This window comes from Haliotis asinina, chromosome 4, assembly GCF_037392515.1.
Source record: "Haliotis asinina isolate JCU_RB_2024 chromosome 4, JCU_Hal_asi_v2, whole genome shotgun sequence".
In the NCBI taxonomy this organism is placed as follows: domain Eukaryota; kingdom Metazoa; phylum Mollusca; class Gastropoda; order Lepetellida; family Haliotidae; genus Haliotis; species Haliotis asinina.
In genome coordinates this window covers 15104835-15122500 of record NC_090283.1, presented here as the reverse complement: position 1 = coordinate 15122500, position 17666 = coordinate 15104835, and the positions used below count along the sequence as shown (strand labels likewise).

The following is a 17666-nucleotide window of genomic DNA, read 5'->3' as shown; positions in this document are numbered from 1 at the left end:
TAATAATGCATAGATCCATTTACAAATGAATAGAAACAGATAAAAAACAAGAAGTTAAACAATGACGTTGACCGAATTAATAAACTTTGTACCCTGACAAAACAAAATTTGTCTCAACAGAAGGTATGAAAGTTCTCCTAATCGTTTCCAGTACCATCCAAACAGTTTATCCGTTTTGTCTCCCCAAGGGGTACAGGTTATACCTGTCAGTTGTCTTCATACTGGAGCCAAGCCATATCTAAGTGGATCTAGTAAGTGCTCGGTTGAAGAACACATTTCAGTATAACGTGTTACAGGGGAGACTGGAAGACGTATTTAGTTCGGCCTAGGCAACCGTGCTTCTTGCCAGCATGACACATTTCAGCGCAAGATTGTTGTTTAAAAAGACTGTAAAAGACCTTGATCTATTTCCACATTTCCTTGTATCTGTTTGTTTGTTATTTTACGGAGTAGGGGTGGTAGTCGAGTGGTTAAAGCGTCCGCTCATCAGGTTGAAGACCTGGGTTCGATTCCCAACATTGGTAAATGTGTAAAGCCCATTTCTGGTGTCCACCCTGGTATTGCTGGAATATTGATAAACGAGGTGTAAAACTGTTCAAAATGTTCAATCTTTCATTGTTATTTGTCCCCGCGTCAGCAATATTCCACGTATATGACGGCGATCTGTAAATAGTAGAGTCTGGACCAGAGATTCCTGTGATCAACATCATGAGCATCGATCTACGCAAATCTGATACCATGGCATGTGCCAACCAAATCAGAAACCTAACCACCTGATCCCGTTAGTTGCCTCTTACGACAAACATGGGTTGCAGATCAGATCTACCAGGGTCTTCATGGGTTACATTTCCTTTTAAACAAGTTGTTACTCCCTTGAAAGACAATCCAGGCTATCGTCATCCTCGTTGAATAGACAGGTACATAATCGTGCTTTCTAGTTCATGTTATTTTATGTATCAACTCACTCTATTTGTTAAGTACGTTCATTTCAGGCGTAACGTGTCCTACAAAATTCAGTTATCAGATAATATTTACATTTTTTAACGCTTGCCGCTATTTTGTAAACATTACCATACAAAGATACACTGCTATGAATAATTCACATGAATTAAATAAGACTTAAAGACATATTTGGACATTATGTGCAATTCAGTTATGCGAAGCGCTCTGAGGATTGTGGTGGCAAAGACGCACACACACAAAAACTGAATATATATCATTGTAGGAAATAATATAACACATAGTGTTCATTTTGGTTTTTATCAGTATTCAAATACCAGGGCAAAGCATAGATGAGATGCGAAAACAGACCCTGGCCACATGTAAATATATGCTAATATTTCGACTGGTGATTACCTCGCGTCGACGCTCTGTAGCTTGCGCTCGCCAAGGGACGTCAGTATTCAATGGATTGTGATTGGCTTCGACATGTTTGGTGATGAAAGCGTAAATGATTTGTTTTTTAGTCCTCGGTGTCTTTTATCGTGGGATTTAGGGCGATGGCTGGATGGCATAGGAATTAACCTGCTCTCCTGCGGTTAGAGATTTGTGGGGGTTTATGCTTGAGAGTTTCCTTGAGGATGGAACGCTGTGTAACTGACAGGGCTGGCTTGACAGGGACTATGCTTGTCTGCTAACTAACTCGATAAAACCGATTTGACTTGAAGATTGCTGATTTTTTTTCTTGGTCTTTTCCCTCTCTAATTGAAAATGCGTCGTTATGTGTTTCGTGACTGAGCTGCCGACTTCTATAATTCTGGCTTAGTGGAAAGAGTTGCAGTGCTTCGGTTGCAAGAAGGTTTAGGCTTTAATATAACTTGATTTAAGCTATCTGTGGAATATATATTCTTTTCACTTGTTTTTCGATGTCGCTGTCGGCAATCTCCAGGCTGTACGACGACCTCGCTTAAATAAACGAGTCTGAAAGAAATGATTAACATCATGAGCATCAACTGAAAGTAAAAATTACATGTAATTTATTCATTATTACATTATTAAGTATTTAAAGTTTAAAATTACCATTACATGCATAAGCCGAAAGGTTGAATCTGATTTCCCCTTCCCGCCAGTAGCCTGCACCACAAGCATGGAATGTTGTTGGCACATCACACAATCAAACTGCAATCAAATGGTGATATTGATCACGAAAAGGTGTGCGTGGCCCACCCCATGGGTGGCACCCGTTATATAGAACATACAAAGGCGTGTCAATTATCCACCAAAGCAGTTCAGAAACGTGTGGTAAAAGTGACAAAATATCAAGTTTGTGAGTGGGTGAGGGAGTTTAGTTTTACGCCGCACCAGGAATGTTCGATCATTATGGCGGTGGTCAGTACGTAATCGAGTCTGGACCAGACAATCCAATGATCAAGATCATGAGCATCGAGCTACGAAATTGGGATACGATGACATGTGTGCAAAACAGTTTACAGGTTTTGCCCAGTCGGGTTAATAAAGCCTAAAAGTTTCTAGCCCGCAAAATAATTCACTAGCCTGAAATTGAATGTAGAAACTAAACAAAGGATTACAGAAAGGTAAAGTACCATAAAACCAAGAAAACATATATATGTCTGAATTCATAAAACAATCACTAGCCAGTGGGGCCAGTGACTGTGATGATTTACTGGCCCAACAGGAGTGGCCAGTGGCTATTTTTCACACTGGTGTCAACCAAGTCAGCAACCCTGACTACCCGATCCTGTTAGTCACCTCTTACGCCAAGTATGCGCTGCCATGGATTAATTCAAATCGGATCTTCACGGGTATGTCAAATTTGTGAAATGTAGTGCATGTCTGAATTCATTTAGAAAAAAAATCACCAGCCAATAGGGCCAGTGAATGTGGTGATTTACTGGCCCGACTGAAATTTTAATAGCCACCGGCTAGCGTGTCATTGGCTATTTCTCACACTGGTGTCATTGACCCTGACCACCCAATCCTGTTCGTCGTTTCTACCGACAGGCATGGGTTACCACGGATCAGTTCAAATCGGATCTTCACGGGTATGTCAAATTTGTCAACATGTAGGTAATTGCATTGCAGATCACTTGGTGCCGACTAAACCAGCTTCATGTGTTTGTATATTAGCTTATGGTCTAAGTAAGTCACGGCCTTTTGCAAACGTTTTGAAAGCTCGTGCATATGAGCCGATCTATTGCTGGCATTAACCTATCGAAATCAGCGATATTTTCTTAAGATCCAAATCGCGAAGCGGATCACTTCATGCCCAAGGGGGTTAACTCTATACAGCAGTTTAGTTTTAGAACGCTTCATGAACCGCGTCCCCACTCTCTTGCTTATTTCGCAGCCTTTTATCATACGTACTGCTATTGCACACACAACCTCTTCCAATAAACCCTTGGTGAAAACCGGAAGGGAATTGTCATGTGTGATATATTCATATTCCACACATAAAAAGAACTGCTATCTGAAAAGGCACCTTTTGTCTCACCGATTTTAAGTTATAGATCTTCAGGCACTTTAAAATGGTCATAAAAACGCTTGACTCTTTCAAAATAAACATTAATTATCTGCATTGAGCGTGCAACGGCATTTTGTGAACTGTTCACTTACGTTGCCCCAAGCGCTCTTTATTTCCACTAGCTGTTTTGTTTAGAAATGCCACCTGCAGTGAAATAGGCATGACAGGTTAATACGGCTCGTGCAGTGTTATTTACAACAAGTCGCCACGGTCGACTCGCTTTTGAATAATATAAGCAGTTGTCGCTTTGTTAAGCTTGCCATTAACAGCCTGGCCCAGTATTGTTGACATTCATGTCTATATGATGAACTTTGAAATGGTGAAATAAAAACGAGAATTTTGTCAGTTGCATCTGACATTTCGCAATATGAATCCTGACGTCATATTGTGACTGAGATTGACCCTCCTCAAAAGTTGCGACATGCATGCTTGAGGTGGAGATGCTTTTCCTGAAGAACGACAGCATGACGAGTGACTTTACTTACTTTAGGATTCTCCCACTAAGCTGTTTTGGACCGGGATACAGATTGGATCAATTTTCCGTTTAATTTTATTATTTTCACACAAACTAGCAGATATAAAGTAAACATTTATGAACACTCGCGTCATTTCTGTCGACGTTTTATTGCTCTCTTCCCTCCCCCTCCCCCCCCCCCCCCCCCCACCCCCGATCTGTCCGTTTTATTTGGGATTGCGAACCGGCATTCTTTAAAGAAGATTCAATCTGTTCCTGCCAAGTGTTTATAATAGTCTTTATGTGACAACAGTATATACATGAAGAAGATTCACATTTTGTATTTCTTATTCGAAAAAGTTATAATTTTCAAAACGGTTTCTAGTTTCCCGTCCATACCATATGTAAATACAATATCTAATTAATTAAAAAAAACAAGCATAAAAGAATTCAACAGCGTTGTGTCCGAGCTTATGTAAGGTAAACATGAACCTACAACCACTTAAGAAAACACGATAATGTCTCACATTAACTGCAATAATAAAACAAACGATCATGAAGCTTCCGTCTTCGGGTGCGAGGAGACCCGTGAAGGTCCCGGGGTAGACTAGGCCTTCAGCAACCCATGCTTGCCATAAAAGGCGACTATGCTTGTCGTAAGAGGCGACTAACGGGATCGGGTGGTCAGGCTCGCTGACTTGGTTGACACATGTCATCGGTTCCCAATTGCGCAGATCGATGCTCATGATGTTGATCACTGGATTGTCTGGTCCAGACTCGATTATTTACAGACCGCCGCCATATAGCTGGAATATTGCTGAGTGCGGCGTAAAACTAAACTCACTCACTCACTCACTCACTCGGGTGCGAGGAAGGTATATGCTTCGCTTTATAAACTTTTTGTAAATGTATGTGTGGAATGTGAAAATTAGATGGACACACCATGGATGATTAATGTATTTCTGCTCAGCATTCCACAACGTTCAAGACTGTGAGGTTGTCTGTGCATGAATTTGGTTTTAACTTTGTCATAGTGCCCGTGAGCACCTGTCGATGAATAGTAAGAGCTTAAGAAATCAATCTTTATTTTTTCGTAAATTCCTAGTTGAAAATTGGACTGATTTAAGTGAGGCTGGGGAGGAAGTGGCTGGGCGAGATGTCGCTGCAAAGTTCATCAATTTCATCCGCATTTTTAGTAAAGTTAGTGTTTCAGACAGATTAAAGGCACGCAGTTGCACTTCTATTAAGTAACAGGCTCGGATACTTCCGTGATCCCGGGCATGTCGGCAATGGATGGTTAGTATTGTGTAACAACGCAGAATAAAGTACATTGAAACTAGTCATTGGTAATTATTTTTTTTTTTTTTTTTAAAAAGTCTTTACGTAGACGTACTTTATGGCATTTTCTAAGTGGAATTTCGGTAATGGTAAAATCGATAGTTTCACGTTATGTGAAAAATGAGAATAGTTGCCGTGAACTTTGACCCTTGTTGATGTTGCTTGCCTAATACACCGTGCTGTTGCATTCTACAGCGATCAAATGCAATCTCTGCCCGCATCATAAAGATGTCAAGCTAAGAGCAGTGTAATCGCCATGATGATTGCACTCATGAAATGGGTAGTCGACTGTCAGCCTGTCCATCAATCAAAATATATGGATAGATTTCAAGACTCGGAAGTTTCTAAATCTCCTCTCCGCCCTCATGGCTACGTAATTTGCTGCTTTGATATAATGTAAAACAAAGATTTTGTAATTTGTATTTTTAAATCGATAATATTTATGTTCTGGGTTTATCAAACGGTACGTATATATGTTTTATCAGTGAGTTTTCTATTCACAAAGGCCCGATTCAAGGAGGTGACACGGTTCGGCCTCAGGGTATGATCAAGTTGCCGTGGGCAGTTACCTCCCCTCCAATCATAAATGGAGAGTGCTATTAAGAGGCTTAGAATGTGTGGTATAAATAATACAGGCTGAAGGATCGTCCCTTGGAACGGGTTCTAACGCTCTGAAACAACAGTTAGCTCCCTTTGGTGGAAGGAAAGCGGAAGAAGGACGTAAATAAGACGATGTGTTATACAGGCTGTGACTAACATTCACGATACAGGCAGACACCGCTTGTGAGGACACGATGTGTTGTGTCCAAACCAGGTCTTTCATATAAGTCCCACGGAAAGCGGAAAGTCGTCATTTTTCTGACACGGATACTAAGAATGTTTCTGAGCGAACCCCATTCAGTCTAACAGTTCCCTTGACAAGGGCTGCACATATCGGATTTACCTGTAGCGTTCGTGCTAATTAACAAAGGTAAGTCGACTGAAAGTTGATTGTTTTCTACCGAAATGGTTTCTGTGTTAGACGGCGGGAGTTTGGGGAATGCCGGTAAACAGGTCTCTCTGGCTGGTTTTTGAAAGTAGTTTAGATTCGGTTTGGGGTGAAATACTGAATTCATTTGTTAAACAGGCCAGTCGAACTCGTCAGGAATGTTGGTGGGTGTAAGGGTAACTGGTCACAAATGTGACATTTGTCAAAAGACGTGACATTACTCACCACACAATGTAGACACAACCCGCTGAGCGTGGATTCAACCGGAGCACGACAACTTCACGTGAGTTCAAGCTTGTTGATTACGGTTGACCTGAATTCCCAACAGAGAATGAACGTGGCTATCTAATTGTTATTTTGAAAGCTGAAGTTTTAACGACTCGCCATAATATTGGCTTGTACTGAGACCTGCCACTGTCCCTCTTGACAGGAACGGGAACCTTGAACAAACATTACGTAATATCGATCTGGCTGACCCTGAACAATTCCAAATGTACATAAAGACTTACCCGCCGGTGAGCAAACTTGCCAGCTTTACGTAAAACCTACTTGGCTACTCTGAAAGAACTTTTACAGACACAAGAAAAATAGGGACTGTTATTTCGACATGAATATTTTCCCAAACATTCGACGAAAATTATCAGAATCACCAAGTTAACAACCCGTTACATTAACAGTTAGTAAAGGAGTAATCTAAATACGTTCATACATATTGAAGCCATTGTGACAGCTATTATATTTTATGAACCATTTATTTTGATATGCACAAATTCAACGTATATGAATTGTTTCTCGTTTGACAGACAATGAGATTTGAGAATTCGCACTTGTTGAGGTTAATATCGACCGTGTTGCTGTCAGAGCTAAGAGAGGTCAGTGGTATCCTCGATAACTATCTACCCTGACCTCTTGATAATAATGCCTACATACAAAGGAGATTGTGTAGACGTGGTGGTCGGGTCATCATAGTGTGCAGACTGGTGACCTGGTGAGACACCCTCACGATCGTAGTTGTTGATGTAAACACACTTCTCTGAAAGCGACGACTAAATCTGGTTAAACAATAGGAAAATCTAAATATGGATATCTCTGTGTATACATTTTGAGAGACTTCGTATTTTAAATAAAATAACAATGCTTAAAGCAACAACGACAGTGTTTAAGATAATACTGTTGAGATTACGACTTGTACCATAAATCGTATCGGTATGTACAAATGAGACTTACAGACATGCCAAATGTCATTTTAGTTTTCTGTCCATACAAATGCAGTAGTTGTACCATATATACGATGAATATATTCCTGGTCGTTCTCAGCTGTTAATTGTCGTTTTGAACAGTACACAGTCAGTACGGTATGGGGAATTACCATTGCACATTCCCTTGTATGAAGTGCTGTTATTCACTTTTATAAACGATTTATTATAAATGATTATATATGTTATTATAAATGATTGTTTAGCTGAACAATCAGCATTGGTATTTCACTTTAAATACGTATGGGCGCCGAATGGTTGCAGTCATTTTTATCAAGACAAAGAAGACAGGTTGTGTTGGTAGACAAGTTTTGTGTTTTAGACCCGTTTTGTAGTGAATACAATGGTTTACCAACTTATTCCAAAACCTTTTTTCTTGTTATTTTGAATGTTGTACATTACGTGTCCTTTTACCATCTTCCAGTTTGTGCTTGGATTATTCCTTAAGTACTCGCATAATTCTGTATGAGGAATGATTAGTGTACATTTTCATCATAAAAGATACGATGATATTTTATATGTAATATTCGTAAACATGGTGATCGGAGAGAAAGTCACAGGGAAGGAAGTCAAGAATAAAGAGTCACAATTTTGGCTGGGAAATGGTCACAGTATCTATGTGATACATTCTATACGTTGTGTGCACTCATCATGGTGAGACTTAAGGAAATTGTCAGTGTGGGTACAGAAACTATCTGAGTAGTGGATATATGTGTTAGTGTACAAAGCGACACGTACTCTTCATCCGTGTTTTTAATTTATCCTTTTAATTTATCGCTGTATGTGCGTTTTCAAATGTCACATGTGAGTAGCGTCAAATACAAATGGAATGCAAACAACAACGTTAAACAACAACGTTAAACAACAACGAGGCTCATTTAAGTAGCTGCGATATATAGCTTGAGTATCATTATCTTTATCTCACAGTGCTCACCTTTAGCAAACTGTTTAACGTAGCTTTCTGTAGAACACTATCGTTAAATTTAGATTTGGGGAGGCTTTGAAGTCCGTGAAGTGTAGTGAAACGGACAGAGAAGGCACGAAGTAGGGACGATAGACTCGTCACATATTGTGAAAATTGCTCATTTGGAAACGAATATAATTTATAATGATTTTAGAAAAAGAACCAATGTTTCAGTGTAACCCATGTAATGCCATGTTTGACATGTTTGATGTGACAGTGTTTGAGTGGCCCTGGTATTTACATGTCATGACTACAATGTCATATTTGAGTAACCATGGTATATAGTTTGAGTAGTTCTAGTATATGCCTTTTATTGAGCGTAATGTCATATTTGTTTGAGTATTTCTAGTATATGCCTTTTATTGAGCATAATGTCATATTTGAGTAATCATGGTATATAGTTTGATTAGTTCTAGTATATGCCTTTTATTGAGCATAATGTCATATTTGAGTAACCATGGTATATAGTTTGATTAGTTCTAGTATATGCCTTTTATTGAGCATAATGTCATATTTGAGTAATCATGGTATATAGTTTGATTAGTTCTAGTATATGCCTTTTATTGAGCATAATGTCATATTTGAGTAACCATGGTATATAGTTTGATTAGTTCTAGTATATGCCTTTTATTGAGCATAATGTCATATTTGAGTAATCATGGTATATAGTTTGATTAGTTCTAGTATATGCCTTTTATTGAGCATAATGTCATATTTGAGTAATCATGGTATATAGTTTGATTAGTTCTAGTATATGCCTTTTATTGAGCATAATGTCATATTTGAGTAATCATGGTATATAGTTTGATTAGTTCTAGTGTATGCCTTTTATTGAGCATAATGTCATATTTGAGTAACCATGGTATATAGTTTGATTAGTTCTAGTATATGCCTTTTATTGAGCATAATGTCATATTTGAGTAATCATGGTATATAGTTTGATTAGTTCTAGTATATGCCTTTTATTGAGCATAATGTCATATTTGAGTAACCATGGTATATAGTTTGAGTAGTTCTAGTATATGCCTTTTATTGAGCATATTTGAGTAACCTGTGTACAGCGCGTGAGTAGTCGTATAGCTGAATGTGTGTAGAGTAATTTCTCATTCAAGTGACCTCCATACATGCTTGCAAGTAGCCGTGTACCTACTTCTCTTTACACGTAATGTCACATGTAAGTAGCCCATGTCACATCTAAGTAGCTCATGTCACATGCAAATCGCCCACGTCACATGTAAATCGTCCACGTCACATGTAAATCGTCCACGTCACATGTAAATCGTCACATGTAAATCGTCCACGTCACATGTAAATCGTCCACGTCACATGTAAATCGTTCACGTCACATGTAAGTAACTCATGTCACATACAAGTAGGGTACATGCAGCCCATGTCACATGTATGTAGCCTCTAAGTCATATGTCCTGGAGAAGTCGTGATATATGAGCACATGCAGCGGAATGTCACATTTGAAGAACCGTGACATATATATTCTGATAGACGTGGTATGTACTTCGACTTAACTTATTAGTTTGAGTAGTCATGAACACAAATGTCTGGGTTTTGAGAAGCTGTCATATGTGAATATATGCAGCAGAGCGGAATTTTCAGAGAGTTATGATATATCATTTTAGTACCTGCGCTATGTGTCTTTTGCCACCTATGCTGTCAGATTTGAACAGCGCTGACATATTCTATGGAGAGTGGTTTATGAATCGGTAACAGGTCATAGCTTAGTCTATGAAGAGGGTATACTCATATACAGATATACAAAGCTGGAGTGGCCTTTGCACTGGAGAAACAGCAGTATATGAATGCATTCTATAGGGAGTTGTATATAAATCGGTAACAGATCTCAGCTTAACAGACCTTAGTCTGTTGAGGGGTATACTCAAATACGGATACACATAATTGGCGTGGTATATGCACTTGGGAAACAACGGTATATGAAGGAGCACCAGATTGTGGACAGGTCAGCCTAGGAGTATACACAAATATACATGCACGTAGATGACGTGGTATTTGCACTGGAGAAACAGTGGTATATCAATTTGCGTCAGGTCATAGAGTAGTATATTGAGTGGGTGTATTCAAATATGCAAAGAATATGCATAGTTCGAGGCGCATGCACTTGGAACACAGCTGTATTGGCACCAGAGAATACTCAGGTATATGTATTACCCGCAGGTTATGATATATAACATACAGCACTTTTGAATAGCTATAATCTGTGCATTCTGCAACCATATGGTAAATATTGGACTAGCGACGGTAAGAATCTCTAGAGAACAAACATTTCCTCCCTGGAGTGGAATTGTGATTCTCGTTTTTGTTAACAATATAATGAAGCGTCCATTAGATATTGATCGGTGTGAAAAAAGCAAGCTCCTTCCTGGATGTCTCCGTAGCGAAACTACTTAATAGAATAAGCACTGGTATAGTATCCGGTTCACCGAAAGTGTTACAGAAATATGTCAATAAACACCTCAAAAGAAATCTGTCAATACGTGCCCGAGAGTGGATGGCAAACAAGTAATCTATTTTACCATGTTCTGCTTTCATTATGGTATTAAAATGTAAATACCAACCGTTTCTTCTCAATATGGCACGGATCGACACATTGCTTTCGCTTCCTCTTTTCTTCCCATTTTTAACAGAAACGATTTGTCATGTATACTTTTCTGGCGGTTTAGCGATCCTGTTATTCTGCTGACTCCGCTGATTAAAGATTTAGCTGGAGGATAACATCATCCGAGGATCACAGTCCCGTATGGGACGTTGTCATGGAAACACATCAACAAGACCAATGTTTACAAACATATTTATTACGGATGTTCGGTGCCGGTTGAATGTATTGCCAGATCGAAGATATTTGTGGCTGTGATCAGCTTACACAATCATATTGATCTACTGCGAAGGTAAATCCAATACCCGGTAACAGTATCTGTAATCGCGAGGCTAGACACTTTACATAAAGCGAGGAATGGGCTGAATGATTGTCCATTCCGGGCGACATTACAAGCTTATCATAGGAAATGCTGACTGCAAGGATCGTATACATAGCTGACGGTGTCACATCGCTCTTTGCTGTCGTGGTTGCTGTAGTTGCCGCCGTTGTGGCGATTTGTTGTTGTTGAGCGCGACATTCAGCTCTACTCAGAGCTATTCTACACCAAAGAAGTTTAGAAAAACCGATCGTTTCGTATCACTTAGTTAATTTGACACGCCGCTTGTCCCTTAACGTCTATTGAGTGGTGTCTTTTGTGTAAGGCTTCGGTAAACAGTCGCGTCAGAGCATGTCTAACATGACGCTTATAGCTCCAAAAAACATCCTAAACCGTCAGATGCGATTTCGTTCTGTTTCTTTGTGACAGAAAATGACACAAAATAATTTGGCCGCAGGTTTTTTAGAAAATAATAGTTCGTGGGCGTGTTGATTTTCATAAATATCCTGAACACCAAAAGAAACACAACATTAAAAGTAAACATTCATGTTTACTATGTCTTCTATATAAAAACGTGACCATAAAAAGAGTCGCGTTTCTTTTGCTGTTCAGTATATGTACTTGTTGGAGCTGTGTTTTTGATGATATTTTCCACATCTTTAAGGAGTGTCAGTAAATATTTTGTTTCTGACAACTACTTCCGACCAACAAACCACTCCCCAATATTCCCGTCAAAATGCAACATGGCCGTTCCCTCACAGGTCACAAAACACTGTTTAAGTGCTATGTTTTCAGTCTCTCACAACCATGACAGGCATACCTGAGTCATGAAAGATGTCGAATGTTCTTAACTTCTTGTGAGTGGTATAGATAGGCGAGCACCTGGAGGTAACGACCAGCGCGTTCATAAACAAATTACTTGTCCATCACGCGCTAGTGGTCAAATATGGATACTGCTGACCGGACAACTGTTGATAATTATCAATCTATCGGGATGTGGCCGAAAGGAAATACCCTACAGCTTTAAGGATCTGTCGAAATTGCGGTCGATACTTTTCGTTATTCATTTCTACTGACCATAGAGCCTTAAGGGTCAGATGTATGTAGACTTGTATGTTTGTCAGTACTCTATATTTTGACATACATTACTGCATGTGCTGAAGATGAAAACATACTAGTCACTATTTCACTCTTGTTTCTTAACGCTTCACTCAGCAACTATATAGTGACTAGCATCATGAGTGTCAAGGATGGGTTGCTGAGGATCAATTCTAACCCGGATCTTCACGGTTGTTGAAAAGTATGAAACTGCCAGTTTTTGTTCGACCTTTTTGTGTTTCTTGTAGACATTGAACTGTTTCAAACCGTATGTTAAAACCATTGCTGAACCGTTGCTAATTGTTGGGTGAAACCATTGCTCCACTGCTACTAACTGTAGGTGAAATCATTTCTCCACTCTTTGCCAACTGTAGGGTGAAACAATTGATCGACTGTTGCTAAATACGAAACCATTGTTCTACCGTTGCTAAGTATAGGGTGAAACAATGCTGCACTGTTGTTAATGTTAGTATAGTGTGAAACTAATGCTGCTAAACATAGGGTGAAACCATTGTTCAACCCTTGCTAAATGCAGGGCGAAGCCATTGTTGCCAAATGTAGGGTGAAATCATTGCAGTTGCGGAACGTTTGCTACATTTAGGGTGAAACAAGTGCTGAACAGTTGCTGAATATAGGGTGAAACCATTGCACCACTGTCCCTGAATATAGGGTGGAACAATTGCTTAACTAGTGTTTAGTGTATGTTGCCTTGCAGGTTTACTGGGACAGCAAGGGTACTGATGTTGCCACATAGGTTTACTGGGACAGCAAGGGTACTGGTACTGAGGGCAAGGGTACAGTGGCAAACACCTATAACGAAATAATCATGAGTACTAGTACAAACATGAGTACGTACTGGTCCTGGAGGCAAGGGTACAGTGGCAAACACTCATAACAAAACAATCATGAGCACTGGTACAAACATGAGTACGTACTGGTCCTGGAGGCAAGGGTACAGTGGCAAACACTCATAACAAAACAATCATGAGCACTGGTACAAACATGAGTACGTACTGGTACTGAGGGCTAGGGTACAGTAGCAAACACTTATAACCAAACAATCATGAGCACTGGTACAAACATGAGTACGTACTGGTACTGAGGGCAAGGGTACAGTAGCAAACACTTATAACCAAACAATCATGAGCACTGGTACAAACATGAGTACGTAATGGTACTGAGGGCAAGGGTACAGTAGCAAACACTTATAACCAAACAATCATGAGCACTGGTACAAACATGAGTACGTAATGGTACTGAGGGCTAGGGTACAGTAGCAAACACTTATAACCAAACAATCATGAGCACTGGTACAAACATGAGTACGTAATGGTACTGAGGGCAAGGGTACAGTAGCAAACACTTATAACCAAACAATCATGAGCACTGGTACAAACATGAGTACGTAATGGTACTGAGGGCTAGGGTACAGTAGCAAACACTTATAACCAAACAATCATGAGCACTGGTACAAACATGAGTACGTACTGGTACTGAGGGCTAGGGTACAGTAGCAAACACTTATAACCAAACAATCATGAGCACTGGTACAAACATGAGTACGTAATGGTACTGAGGGCTAGGGTACAGTAGCAAACACTTATAACCAAACAATCATGAGCACTGGTACAAACATGAGTACGTAATGGTACTGAGGGCAAGGGTACAGTAGCAAACACTTATAACCAAACAATCATGAGCACTGGTACAAACATGAGTACGTACTGGTACTGAGGGCTAGGGTACAGTAGCAAACACTTATAACCAAACAATCATGAGCACTGGTACAAACATGAGTACGTAATGGTACTGAGGGCTAGGGTACAGTAGCAAACACTTATAACCAAACAATCATGAGCACTGGTACAAACATGAGTACGTACTGGTACTGAGGGCTAGGGTACAGTAGCAAACACTTATAACCAAACAATCATGAGCACTGGTACAAACATGAGTACGTAATGGTACTGAGGGCTAGGGTACAGTAGCAAACACTTATAACCAAACAATCATGAGCACTGGTACAAACATGAGTACGTACTGGTACTGAGGGCAAGGGTACAGTAGCAAACACTTATAACCAAACAATCATGAGCACTGGTACAAACATGAGTACGTACTGGTACTGAGGGCTAGGGTACAGTAGCAAACACTTATAACCAAACAATCATGAGCACTGGTACAAACATGAGTACGTACTGGTACTGAGGACTAGGGTACAGTAGCAAACACTTATAACCAAACAATCATGAGCACTGGTACAAACATGAGTACTTTGGCAAACACGTGCACTATTACAAACGTGGGCACTGGAACAAACATGGAAAATGTAAGAAGCATTGATATAATGCTGACAAGCGGCTGCAGAGGGATATGTATTCTTACATTGTTACATGTGATCCGGTGCCTATTGTTTAGTTTCCGTTTCCAGGTAATTGTTCCTGTCATTACACGGCATACCGAGTCAACCCCCCCTCCCTTAACCACCATTTTTGTTTCGGTTCCAAATATTATTATCTTTCAGGAGGTAGGCGTTGTTTCTTAGTAAACGACCAGGTGGACAGACACTTGCATATTGTGTAATTCAATTTAGATTTAATTGCCACGACCACGCTTTAATTAGCAAGACCACTGTCTGCGTCTGTCTTAATTGTCTCCTGTTTTGAAAACGCTTTACAAATGAGATTACTTGTTGAACACCCATCAACGAGACTCAAAGCAATCACTTTGACGCTCATCAAAAGCTCATTCCTGCCGTCATTTTAACCACCTCGCGTTCAGATCAATATGGCTACCTACAACGCGAGGCAAGATACTAGACAAACTCCTTGTCGTTCAGGCTCCCTCCTTACTTCTTTAGAGCGACATTAAAAGCAGGGTCAGTTTTAATATCAGATACACAGATTTGCTTTGTGAGCTAGTTGGAGATGAATTATCGGGACAGCCTAATGGGTCTTGCAAATCGATAGCTATCGGACACGTTGATACACGCGATAAACGCCGTGAATACACGAGCTTTGTCCAATACTGCCGAGACTACGAATAATTGCTGACGAACCAAGGGAGGTTACTCTAAATCCTGACACTAATTATCCCGGATTCGTGTGGTAATGGTTACAAGAGCTTGGGCATTTAGTGTCACTGTTGGTGATTAGAAGCTAAGTGACATCGTTTTACTTCTTTCCTTTACTATGAAGAGATCCCTTCCGGAATAACATTGGAAAATGACCCTTTGAGTCTTTGGTGTAATGGGGATTATTGTGACTCAGGGGAGATTACTCTTCCATTACGTACACTCTGGCGACACAAGCAGCTTTTAGTGAGGCAACTGATCATGAAAAGCCAGTCGATAGGGAAAGTGTTATGTTTGTTATGCCGTTTTTATATAAAGATCAGAATACATTAATGTGGAAATGTGTATTTGACAAGGGGAGATAACTGTCTTCACTCGTCGCAGTGAAACCTTTTGAAGAACAGTCTTAAGAATGTTAATATGAAACACGACGTTATGTGAGACTGACGGAGGAATAGGAGCCGATATGTTTTCACAGGTAATTTATAGAAATACAGCATCTATATGGTAAATGATCACAGAGAGTATTTCAGTTAGTTGAAACGTAAGTATAAACAAGTATACAAATTCGAGAACAGATAAAACTAAGAATACCATAGACAGCGTGCCGCCTGTTAATTCGATCTCACAGCTAGAGTGAGATTTACGTCGCTTTTATCATAATACCAGCAATATCACTGCTGGGGACACTAGCACTGGGCTTAAAATTTAAACATTGTAATTATGTGGGGAATCAAACCTGGGCCTTATGCGTGACGAGCCAACGTTTCCACCACCAGAACCCCGGCCCGTACCCCAAAGCGATCACAGCTCTACGAGAGACGAAAGTCAAAGTATGGGAGTTGTGATCACCTTAACGCTACAATCCCTGCGAGGAACAGGCCCAGGCTTCTCCACCGCTCCTACCACCAAGAAAAAATTATCCACATTTTCTTCATACCAGTTTTCAACCAACATGTCGACCGATGTCGCAGTCATTTATTTTGCGAGAAACATTAAGAGGATCCTAATCAACAGTCACAAGCTGAAGTACTGTTATTAATACCATAAGAATTACCGTTAACAACACACGGTCTGTGACTGTGTTTTAACACTGATAAGCTGCCTAATTCGCGTCCACGGCGGTGATATTGACTTCCGATTTTCACGTCGACTGATTAATCAACCGAGATCGATACTGGCTAGATTTGATTAGAAACCGCGTTTGGGCGATGGCAATACACCTGTACAAATTGCATTTAGGGCAGGTGATAATGTGCACACTATGCGGCGCCTACAGATCTTTTGTCCTAAGTATAACGGTGGAAGGCGTTTTCATTCAGATTGATAACGCATTGAATACGGATGAAATAATTCAGTGTGAATTTGTTGGGTGTTGAATCTCGAGCTCATCCTTGTGGATTCACGTATCATCTGTTTGATACATGTTATTATGGCCCACAGGGCTGAATGGAGTCGTTACTTCGTGATGTTTGGATGCTTGTTAATCTGTCTACGTGTTGTGAGGACCGTTCATTGTACTCTAAGTGAGACAGAACGACACACTGGCAGCAATCCTCTCGGTCGCTGCAGATATAACGTCGTTGGTAGCAATGATGTATAGACAATCGTTGCAGACACCGTTTATCAATCAACAGTACAGACACTGCCCCAGTAAAACCCAGGTTATGTGAACTGTGACCTGCTCAACAAGATCGTCAAAACAATCTAATATCCCATCAACGAATAAGTGGAAGGTACATTTTTTCCAACCGCAAGTGCCCCGAAGGCGATGATTTCAGATTTCCAGAACAACAGTGTCCTGTTTAACAAGGTTTCTACACTTTACAGGCTTTAAAACATACATTTCACTTGTCTTGTGTTTAAGCCTAATCACGAGACCGTCAATGAAACGTGTAGCAAATGTGGCAGTATGGGTTTGGGAAATTTTACACAGTCCTGTGGCACGGCACTAAATGAACAGTCAGGTAGTGATATCTTCCGTCTGTTCTGTAAACAAATTTCAGCTCACAAATTCAAATCACGTTTAGAGCGAGGGTTCGGTGAACTGACATTTGCGTATGCCATAC

At 40.1% G+C, this 17666-nt stretch overlaps 1 protein-coding gene across 2 annotated transcripts in view; it reads left to right on the top strand.

Moving 5' to 3' along the window:
- Window positions 1-17666, top strand: part of LOC137281311 (thrombospondin-1-like) — a 152261-nt gene that overhangs the window by 117018 nt on the left and 17577 nt on the right. The window contains exon 1 of one of the 2 annotated variants that reach the window (XM_067812482.1): window positions 5934-6243. The exons of the other annotated variant lie outside the window; for it this stretch is intronic. The gene's annotated coding sequence lies outside the window, so the exon portion shown is untranslated. Of the gene's footprint in view, window positions 1-5933; window positions 6244-17666 lie in introns of those variants that run through there. 2 annotated transcript variants of the gene reach the window in all.